We start from the raw sequence: 10,623 nt of genomic DNA, 5'->3' as shown, positions 1-10,623 counted from the left end.
GGCGGAGTGTGGGATGCAAGGTTCACGCGTGTCCGCCGGTGTTTCTCTTGAGATCACTCGATTCTTGGCCTAACGGCTTGTGGGGCGGCGACGACTTTCGGGTGTCTTTCTAGGTGGCTGGTGGTGGTGTTGTCCTCTGCCGCAGTGGATGGCGGAGGTGTTGGCGGCGGGTCTGATGGCTATAGCTAGGGTTTGATTTGAGCTGTAATGGTTGTGCTTGTCCCATTATTTGGGCTTTCAGGCCCCTTATGTGTTTGGTCTTTCATTTATTTATCTGGGCTTTTAGGCCAACGGGTATGGGGTTCGTCCTAATGGGTTTTCCGTGTTTGGTTTCTTGCCAAACTTGGGGATTGGGTCTCGGATGGGCATAGGATTACTCGTAGCATTATAGATCGTTTGGGTCTCGAATTAGGAATTTGATGCCATCATTACTTGTTTCTATTAACCTTTGTAATAATTTCAGAGATTAATGAAATTTTTTTGCCTTTCAAAAAAAATGGTAAAAAAAGTTGAGCAAAAATCAACACTTCTTCTATGATAAAAATTAGAGAAATATGAAAATGCTTTACTTTGAAAACACAATATGTAGAAGAAAAAAAGTAGTGACCACTAAAACCTATTTTCATTGAATAAACCCAAATTATGTGTGTGTGTGTGTGTGTCTATATATATATCAGAGCCAAGTAAGAATTGTTGAAGGATTAAACTCAAGTAATCTGTAAGTTGTTTTTACTCCTGCGTAGTCTTCAAATTAGTATTTACTCCTGTTGGGATTTCAATTAGTATTTTAATTCTATTGTCATTTGTTGAGCACCTTGTCTCTGGCCACCTGAAAGTTGTCTGGGTTTCCCCGAAAGTAAGTCCCAGGGTAGGGCAATGAATGGGGTAGGATGAAAAACCTAGGGTATGTGTGTATGCAAGGTATGTCTCATATCATGATAATCTAGGATTGAAATATTAAAAGAAAGATCTTTAGGGTTAAAATATTGAAAGAAGAATCTGTAGGATTAAACACAATGAATAGATTATTTAAGTGTAGTTCTTCAGCCAGTTCTTCAATGGCTTCTTTATCTGAGTTACTGGACATAGTCAATCAAGAAGAACATGAGTACCAAGATTTAGATACAGGATTAAATAATTGGAATATTCCCAAAATCCCAGTAAAAGAAATTTACAAGTCAAGTTTTTTAGATGATGCTTTTCGTACTGATCAAGTAGCAAAAACTGCAGAGCATGTTTATGCTATTACTAAACAAGAAGAGAAATGTGCTCTTCTTAGTCAACATTCAGTCCAACGACACCTCGAAAGAGGATATAAATATATTCATGTAGGGTTAATACAAGTAGCCATTAAACCACTTACAAGAAAAGGGTTAAATTCCTCAGTCCTGCTGTCTTTGCGAGACAGTAAATTCACAGTCTATAGTGATCATCTGTTAGGATTAATGGAGTCAAGCTTACATAATGGTCCAGTTTATTTTAACTGTTACCCTGATTTACCCCTTAGTTTGAATGACAAAAATATTTTGAAAGCATTAACGTTAAATATTCAAACTGTCGGAGCAATCACTCAAATGCTTGAAGGTAGTCAGTCAATTGCATTAATTTACCGTATTTATTATAAATGTATGAAAACTAATTTGAATATTCATGCATTAGTCAAAAGTCCAAAGGACAAAACTGTCCTTATTCAAAGCAGCACAAATGCCAATATTCAAGTACCCAAAACCATCTCTTGGAGTGATATCCAGTTACCAACCAGTTGGCTTAGTGAAAATGAGAGTTTCCCACAGAAACTCCAGAATGACACAATTGATCTAGATTATATTCAACAATACCTAGACGGTACGGTTAGGATAAGTTTTGATCAACAAAGAGTAAACCCTCCTCTGAGAATCAGAGAATTAAGTAGATCAAATAGCTCAGTCGCTATTGACAGATCAGTCACCATGTCTAGGCAAGACAAAAATTTGCTTGATCCTAGAATTAAATTAAAAGGTGTTGAGTCAAGTTCACAGGTTAGCAAACCCTGTTACTTTACACAGTCAAAATTTGAGGATGAAGACACCTCCCAAGGATCTCCAACTCAAACAGATTTTGAAGAAGTAATTTCAAACCAAGTTGACCCAGCTTTACTTGTTTTAAATAAAGATTTTGAAATTGATTTTGATAAATTATACATAGAATTTTAAGTCAAAGAAAAATAAACAAAAAAGAAGAGACTATGCTAATAAATATTCATTTTCCCGACAAGAGAAAATAATTGCTCGATGGGAAAGCTTCATGAAAGATACGAGGACTGAAATTTATTTTTTCAATTACCTAGAAAAATATTATAAGAAGGTCAACACCATTACAAAAATAAAATGGAAAAAATCTGATAACACTACTACAACTTCTAGTCATCCTCCTTTAGATTCAATTATTATTGATTACAAAAGTACATCTATAACTGCATCTCCGTTCAAACTACCAAATGAGAAAGCCGAATGCAAACAAATAGTTGAACAAATTAATTATACTAATCAATGTCTCAAAACTATAGGTAACCAATTGGATAAAATAGAAACTAAACTTGATGAAAAATCTTCTTGCACCTTCCCATCCTCCAGTAAAAATATAGAGGCACCCCTTATACACCTTCCTGGAAGAAGACAGAAAATTAGCATAAACCAGAATCAAAATATTCAAAAAATTGAAGAAATACTGACAAAATTAGCTATTAAGTCAGAACAAGAATCACCCCAAGTTTCTACAATCACAAAAAATTATGACACTAGTACTTCTAGTCAAATTGCACCAACCTCTTTTGATGAAGAAATTACACAACTACAGAAACAATTCTATGATCACGGGATAAACCGTCTTTTCAATCCCCCAACAAATCCTACCACTCTTACCAAAAATTGGTATTCCAGACCAACCACCCCCCCCCCCCCCCCCCCCCCCCAACCTACAGTATGAAGAAAATAGTTTGACAAATCAATTTTCTGTTTCCTCTAATAAATTATATGAATGGAATATTGATGGTTTAAGTGAACACCAAATATTAGAAAAATTGAATCATATGTCAATGGCTACTAATAGCTACTTAGGAAATACGGACCTTAATCAACCACAGATAGTTGATCTATTAACTTCTGGTTTTACTGGAATGTTAAAAGCATGGTGGGATAAATACCTCACTCGTGAGTCACATGAAGAAGTCAAACATGCCGTTCAAATAGATGAAAATGGTCTCCCAATTTTTGACAATGAAATTGGAATGGGAATACCAGATGGAGTCAATACTCTGATCTATACCATAATTAAACATTTTATTGGACAACCCAGTAACATTACTTTTAGGATACATGATCAACTGAGTAATTTGCATTGTCCAACATTAAGCGATTTTAGATGGTACAAAGACGTTTTCACATCTAAAGTCATGCTTAGAGATGATTGTACAAAATCATTCTGGAAAGAAAAATTTATTAATGGACTTCCTAATTTATTTGCTCATAAAATTAGAGATGTTCTTAGTCAACCAACAGGAGTTATTGAATATGATAAGTTAACATACGGTGACATTATTAGTACCATTCAAAAAGAAGGTCTAAGAATGTGCATTGATATGAAAATTAATAAACAAGCCCAAAAGGACAAAAATAAAACCAAGTATGAGTTAGGGAACTTTTGTGAACAGTATGGTCTACCACCTGTAGCACCATCACGAAGAAAACCCAAACACCATACTAAACCGACTAACAATAGTAAGAGTCACAAATACTTTAAGTATAGTAAACCCAAATCATCCAAAGAAAAATATTACGAAAAACCCAAAAGTCAAAAAAATAAAAAGAAAAGTAATGACAAAAGTAACATTACATGTTATAACTGTGGCAAAAAAGGACATTACAAAACTAAATGTAAAGTCCAAGCAAAAATCAGTCAACTTAATATATCTGATATTGATAAACAGCAGATTTTGGAAATCTTTAGAATAGCAAACCTGAGTAATTCTGACGATGAAGGAAATATTATTACATCCTCAGATTACCATTCTCTTAGTGATAGTCCAAGTGACGACCAAATTAAGATTGGTTGTACTGATAATTGTTGTAAAAAAATAAATGTACTTACCAAAGAATTACCAGAAGAAGAATTGTTAATTGACCTAATTGCTAGAATAGATGATTCAGAATTAAAACAACAATATATTAAAAAACTCAAACAACTCTTGGTAAAACAAGGGAAACAACCGCAATACAATAAACCAATAGTAAGCCTTAATGCTACTATGGAGCGTTTTAATAAAATTAATAAAGAAGTTACTTTACATGATCTACAGCACGAGATAGATCTCATTAAAAAGGAAATTATAAAAATCAAATCCCAACTTCCAAAATCAACTAATAAGTTTTTCAAAGAGAAAAAAGATTGTTCATCTTCTGAAGAAACCTTAGAAGATAATAATCAAGACCAAAATTCTGGTCAAGTAAAAGATATTGATCACTCAACTAGTGATCAAGATAGTAATAGATTAAATATAATCAACCGAATAAATATACAGAAATGGCATTCTCGTGTCAAATTAACAATAGGAGATTATACAATACAAGTCACTGCTCTCATCGATACAGGAGCAGATCTCAATTGTATTCAAGAAGGTTTAGTACCTACTAAATATTATTAAGAAACAACTGAACGATTGAGTTCTGCAAATGGTAGCAAAATGCTAATCAAATATAAATTGCCCGAAGTTAATATTTGCCAAAATAAAATTTATTTCAAAACCTCATTTGTTTTAGTAAAAAATTTAACTGACAAAGTAATTTTAGGCATGCCCTTTATTTACTTGCTTTATCCGTTCACAGTTACCAGTAAACTGTACGTACTATTTAACTGACAAAGTAATTCGTAGTACTATTCATTCACTATTCACTCACGAATTTTACTATTCATAATTAGAATCAACTACTGTTCATGATTTCAGCTTTTACTATTTATGTTTTAAACATTCTTCAACGAATAATTGCTGCAACTGTGCTTGATTGATTGTCTCCCCCTTTTAAGTAAATTATACCCCTTAGTCAAAAAACCCAACTACTCTGATAACCCGTGTTCTTCCCTCTGTGTCCCTCCTTCCGCCCCCTCATGGTATCATATATATATATATATATATATATATATATATATATATATATATATATATATCCTACCCCTTCTAAAGAAGATCATGTTTGGGCAATTGATCGCTTGCCAACTTTTGCCAATTTTTCCAATTTTACCCCATGATTGGGGGACATGGTAGTGTTACTCTGATGTCCATAATCGTAAATGTACTTATTTGCCTCTATTTTGACACGTGTGGACTACAAATGGCCACGTGCGAAATAAACTTCGAACTCTCCGTCTTTTATCCCTTTCTCCTTCTCACAACACACACGCACATACATAGCAGAAGAGGTGCGATACCAGAAAAAAAAACTTCGATCTCTCCATCCACTTCTCTCCCTTTCTTCCTCTCACAACACACACGCGCATACACGGAGGGAGAGGGAGAGGGAGAGGTGCGAAAGCTAAGGCGGATTCGACGAGGTAATCCAGTGGGGCGTCGAAGTAGATGTATGCATATACATACGTATGAGGATCCATCGACATCAGTGCAATTTTCTTCACAAACCTCTTCCTCAGGTCAATCTTTCTCTCTCTCTCTCTCTCTCTCTCTCTCTCTCTCTCTCTCTCTCTCTCTCCACAAAGGTAAAGTAATCGGGACTCAAAATTGCAACTCGCCAAAGGTGTAGGTATTGAGGTGTTTCTTTGGTGTTTGTTACTTGCTGATTGGGGGTTTCTAGGCATTTTGTATGTATTTCCTTCCATGCATTCATCTGTCCCTGTTGAAGATGAAAGATGAGTTAGGGTTTGTGATACTGGATTTAGGAGGGGAAGAGAGAAGAAGAATAAGGAAATTAATGATTTGACGACAGTTGTTGGTGATGGGTTAGGGTTTGGTATTCCCTTTATCATACTCAAAGCAAATCAGATCTTCCATTAATATCATTTTCAGTTTTCATGTTAAACCAAATGACGTAGCTACAGTAGAACAAGCCAAATAGCTGGGTACCACTTTGTAGACACCCCAATCTAGTTTCCCAATTGATTTACTTTCTTTTTCGGTTTCTTGTTTCCCCGATGATAAATCAGGTCAAAACAGTGTTGAGTGTGGAATGGTCTGAGCTCGGAGTAGGCTAAGATCCATCTTGTACCTTAAAACCCTAGGTCAAAACGCCGACCACAGAAGTTGACTATCGCGCGACCCATCGATTCTCTCGCGCGATGCTCTACTTGCCAGGTGTTGGTCAAAGTCAAACCTTGACTGTTGACCATCGCGTGGGTGGGACAAACCATCGCGCAATGGACTTACTCCCACACGCGATGGTCAACTCCTGTTGTTTTCACCTTTTTCCAGCTGGATTTTATGATGATCAGGGGGCTACTGACCTGTGAACCCCATTTTCGTGGGCTGAACAGCGTTTGCAGGTGCATGGGTTGCACCACCCTCACAACCACTCCCCTCACCTTGTTGGCCACTTCCTCCACCAAGGAGAACTGGCCAGCCTTGTTGGCTGGTCACTAGGCCAAGTCCCTCACCCACCTCACACCTTCTCTTGTCCTATATATACCCCCCTTTGTTCATCTTCCAAAGGGTTACAAAAAAAAGGATAAAAAGAAGAAAGAAAGACAAAACCATTTTCAGACACTCTTCACACTTCATCACTCAAGATATTTCCATACACTCATCTTCCAAGCCACACCACCTAGTTCAATCCATTTTTGAAACACTCAAGCAAAGGTAGAAATCCTTTACTGTTTACTGTTTTGATCCCTGAGGGGGGGTTGGCAGAGCCAAGGCTGGTAATCAATACCAGTTCTGGCTCTAAAATCAGCAGAGTTACAATAATCATATACCAAACCTCCTACGCGCGATGGACTCACTCAATCGCGCGATGCTTCTAGCAATCGCGCGACAGTCCTCACGGGGATAGGGTTTTGGTTCCTTTCTGTTTAGCTATAGCATAAAAAGTTATGTTAAAGCATGATTAGAATTAACTCCACTGATTTACATGTTAAAAATCCATGGTTTAGCTTAATTTGTTTAGTTAGTTACTTTGGAATGCCCCTGGGTTGTTCTTGAATATGTCTCAGAGCCCATGCATGCAAAGCAATTCCTGGAAGTCCAGTCATGACATTCGCGCGATGAATTCACTCCATCGCGCGATGGTTTGCCTATTTCTAGTGGTTGCCCTTGCATGGGCAGTTTGGTCCATGACCATTCTTTAAAATGCCTCCACTGTTTAGGGGTTCGTATTTATTCTCTATTCATTTTGTTTGTAATAATTATCTACTTCGAGTACATATAAACTGCTTGGTTTGAATCCTGGGTGTGCACTGGTCCTTTTAGAGCCTGTTGGAGAGATATAACCATCGCGCGATAGTTGACTTGCATGCTGGCAGAGCCATGCAGGCAAGTTGGCTGCTGCTCGTGTCTTATTCACATCAACGCGCTGTTTTAATGCTCGGAACAGTGTTGGGTTTTGTCTCGTTCATTTTTCAAGCATGCCATCCATTCGTATTATCTTTGATCACATGTTGCAAGGTGTTACGGTTTTTAATCCCCAATTAATTGTTCCCCTCCCTAGTTGGCTAAAAATTGATTGATAAAAGAAGAATTGCAAACTTTCCCACAAAATGTTTAAGTAAAGACCAATCTCCGAATTGGGCGAGAGAGGTGCCTTAAAACTCTTCCCCTCTCGTAACCTGGCTCCCGAACCCAGATATGATTATTACGAACTAGTGCCTTCACCTTTTTCATATCAAACAGTGCAACGAGCGTTTTCAAGTGCGGTTCCTTGGGTGTCGGACCTTCAAACCCAAGTGGCGACTCTGCATTGAGCGCTTGTCTGCCAAAAAGCGCGCTCATCGATCTGCCTTGCATTTTCTTAGGGCATGCTGCCCATAGTGGCGACTCTGCTGGGGATCAAACCAATATTAACCCATACTTAAAAGTTTAAATACACTTATGAACCATCCCTAAAAAGTCTGTCAAAACGGTGAGCTTTGCGCTGCCGAAGGTCGGAATGGTGATTTAATAGGACCTCGTGTCCGGCCAATCCAATCTGGGACTTTTTCGGTTGATCATTTGTGTATTTTTCCTTTTAAAATGGACTAAATAAAGTGAGCCAAATTTGAAAAAGCATTTTGTGATTTTGTGATTCTTCTTTTCTTAAATTAATCTTTAGCATTCTTTGCGCATACTTAAAAGTTTAAATACACTTATGAACCATCCCTAAAAAGTCTATCAAAACGGTGAGCTTCGCGCTGCCGAAGGTCGGAATGGTGATTTAACAGGACCTCGTGTCCGGCCAATCCAATCTGGGACTTTTTCGGTTGATCATTTGTGTATTTTTCCTTTTAAAATGGACTAAATAAAGTGAGCCAAATTTGAAAAAGCATTTTGTGATTTTGTGATTCTTCTTTTCTTAAATTAATCTTTAGCATTCTTCACTTGCATCGATGTGAGATAAGCCTCGTTGGATCGTTTTGGCAATCCGGCACGGTTTACCGGAGTCCGGGGACCCCAAATGACCAACAACCTTCGATGATGATAAGTCATTCTACCGTTCGACTGTTGCTCTGCGGTTGCGTGGGCAACGGGAGGTATATCTTGGCTTTAGTCCGAGGAACCCGTTACAAGCCAAAACCGGCCTTTGCATATACGAAGTGCTAGCACTTTTCAAACTAGGACAGGAACCTGCAGGGTAAGATTTACTTACATCTAACCCCCATATACTGTCTTCGTGTTACTGTATTCCCTATCACATGCATGTACATACATACATACATACCGCTTGCGTAGGAGCATGTTTAGGGCGGCTTCTAGGTTCTCAAGTCTTCGAGTCTGTCTTAAAAACATAAGGACGCCGCTTCGGATCCGATGAAGAGTCATGCATCTCGATGGTGCATGTTATCAGTTTTTCAAAATCCTTAGATTGATGAGACCTTGGGATATCCAAACCTTTCTGAACCTTTGTCTAAATGCCCAATCGAAGTTTCAAATAGAAAACAAGGAACAAACGGAGAGAATGCCGTGATGCTTACACCGCTTTGGGTTATCGTGCGAAGCAAGTACACCGTTTAGGCTATGGTGCTGTGCCACCTACGCCGCCAAGGTTAAGGTATCATGCCATTTTACACCAATTTGTTCCAAGTTCAAAGTTGAAATCTCGAGAATGGAATAGTCAAAATCTCAGACTACTTTGATATCATTTAGTCTTATCGATTTATTCAAAGGGTGCACTCTCGAAAAGATTTCCGAGGATTCTGGCAATGTCCGAACACTTTTGAGACAGACTTCTCTTCTAGATCTAGAGTCTAGGACCACACTGACGACGATGTTTGCGCTTTTGCTTTAGTCTTTTATTTAGATTAAAGTTATTGCAAGGCCCCGATTAAACCTTTTCTTACTTTAATGCAAGCAAAGTTCTAAATCATTGCACCACCATGGAAAGTATCAAAGCAAAAAGGCAAACCCACTTGGGAACGTCCGCATCGGAATCTGGTTTAAAGGCTAGTCAGGTTGCAATCCCAGTCAGTCACAATGGAAGACTCTCCGCGTTCTCTGTTGGCTACTCTTCAATCAGGTTCACCTTCGGTTCTTCAGGAAGTTAAACCCCTGATATCGCCAACTCTTTCATCTTCATCAAGTTCCTCTGAAACACCACTCATGGCAGATCAACCTCAACCGCTCACTATGGAAACATTGTTCACAAGCCTTCAGAATAGCATCGCCGCCATGCAACAGAGGGCTACTCAGACAGATGCTAATGTTATCCGTTTGAATGATCTCTTCAACACTCGTCTTCCACCAGTAGCAGAAGTGGGGGGCGAGGTCGATGAGGATGTTCATGTAGAACCCGTCTTTGCCGAGGATCTGAATCATGCTGGGCGGCTCATAGTTCAGCCCAATCCGAGAGAAGCTCATCCAATAGCTGCAAACTTTGACTCTGCTGTTGTTAGGCTTACACAAAATCCTGATTTGGCTGCTCTTATGGCCAAAATCACAAAACTGGAGGAAGCTGTTTCTAAGTCTGAAAGAATCAGCGCCGGTGAAATTGTCTTAGACCGTCTCTGCTTGTACCCCAACGCCAAGCTGGCCGACAAGTTCAAAATGCCAGATCTCGCCAAGTTTGACAACAATGGTGACCCTAAGACTCATCTCTATAGTTATCATGCTGCCATGAAGCTCTTATCAATCGAGCCCGAAGCCATGTCACAGTTGTTCCCTCAGACTCTCTCTGGTCCAGCTTTTCATTGGTTCTTGTCACTCGACATTGCCAAAAGGAGGACTTGGAGGGATATTGCCACTGCGTTTATTTCGCAATACAGTTATAATTCCTTGCTGAAGGTAACAACTCGGGAGCTTGAATCTACCAAAATGGAAGCCAAAGAGTCCTTCGCGGACTTTGTTGAGAGGTGGAGGGCTAAGGCTGCCCTAATGACCGATCGTCCGAGTGAGAGGGATCAACTTCGCATCATTTCCCGCAATCTTCAGCCGGATTATGCTAAGCATCTAGTCCT

The sequence above is a fragment of the Rhododendron vialii genome, chromosome 7a (genome assembly GCF_030253575.1).
Source record: "Rhododendron vialii isolate Sample 1 chromosome 7a, ASM3025357v1".
NCBI classification, from domain to species: domain Eukaryota; kingdom Viridiplantae; phylum Streptophyta; class Magnoliopsida; order Ericales; family Ericaceae; genus Rhododendron; species Rhododendron vialii.
This window is presented reverse-complemented; position numbering follows the sequence as displayed.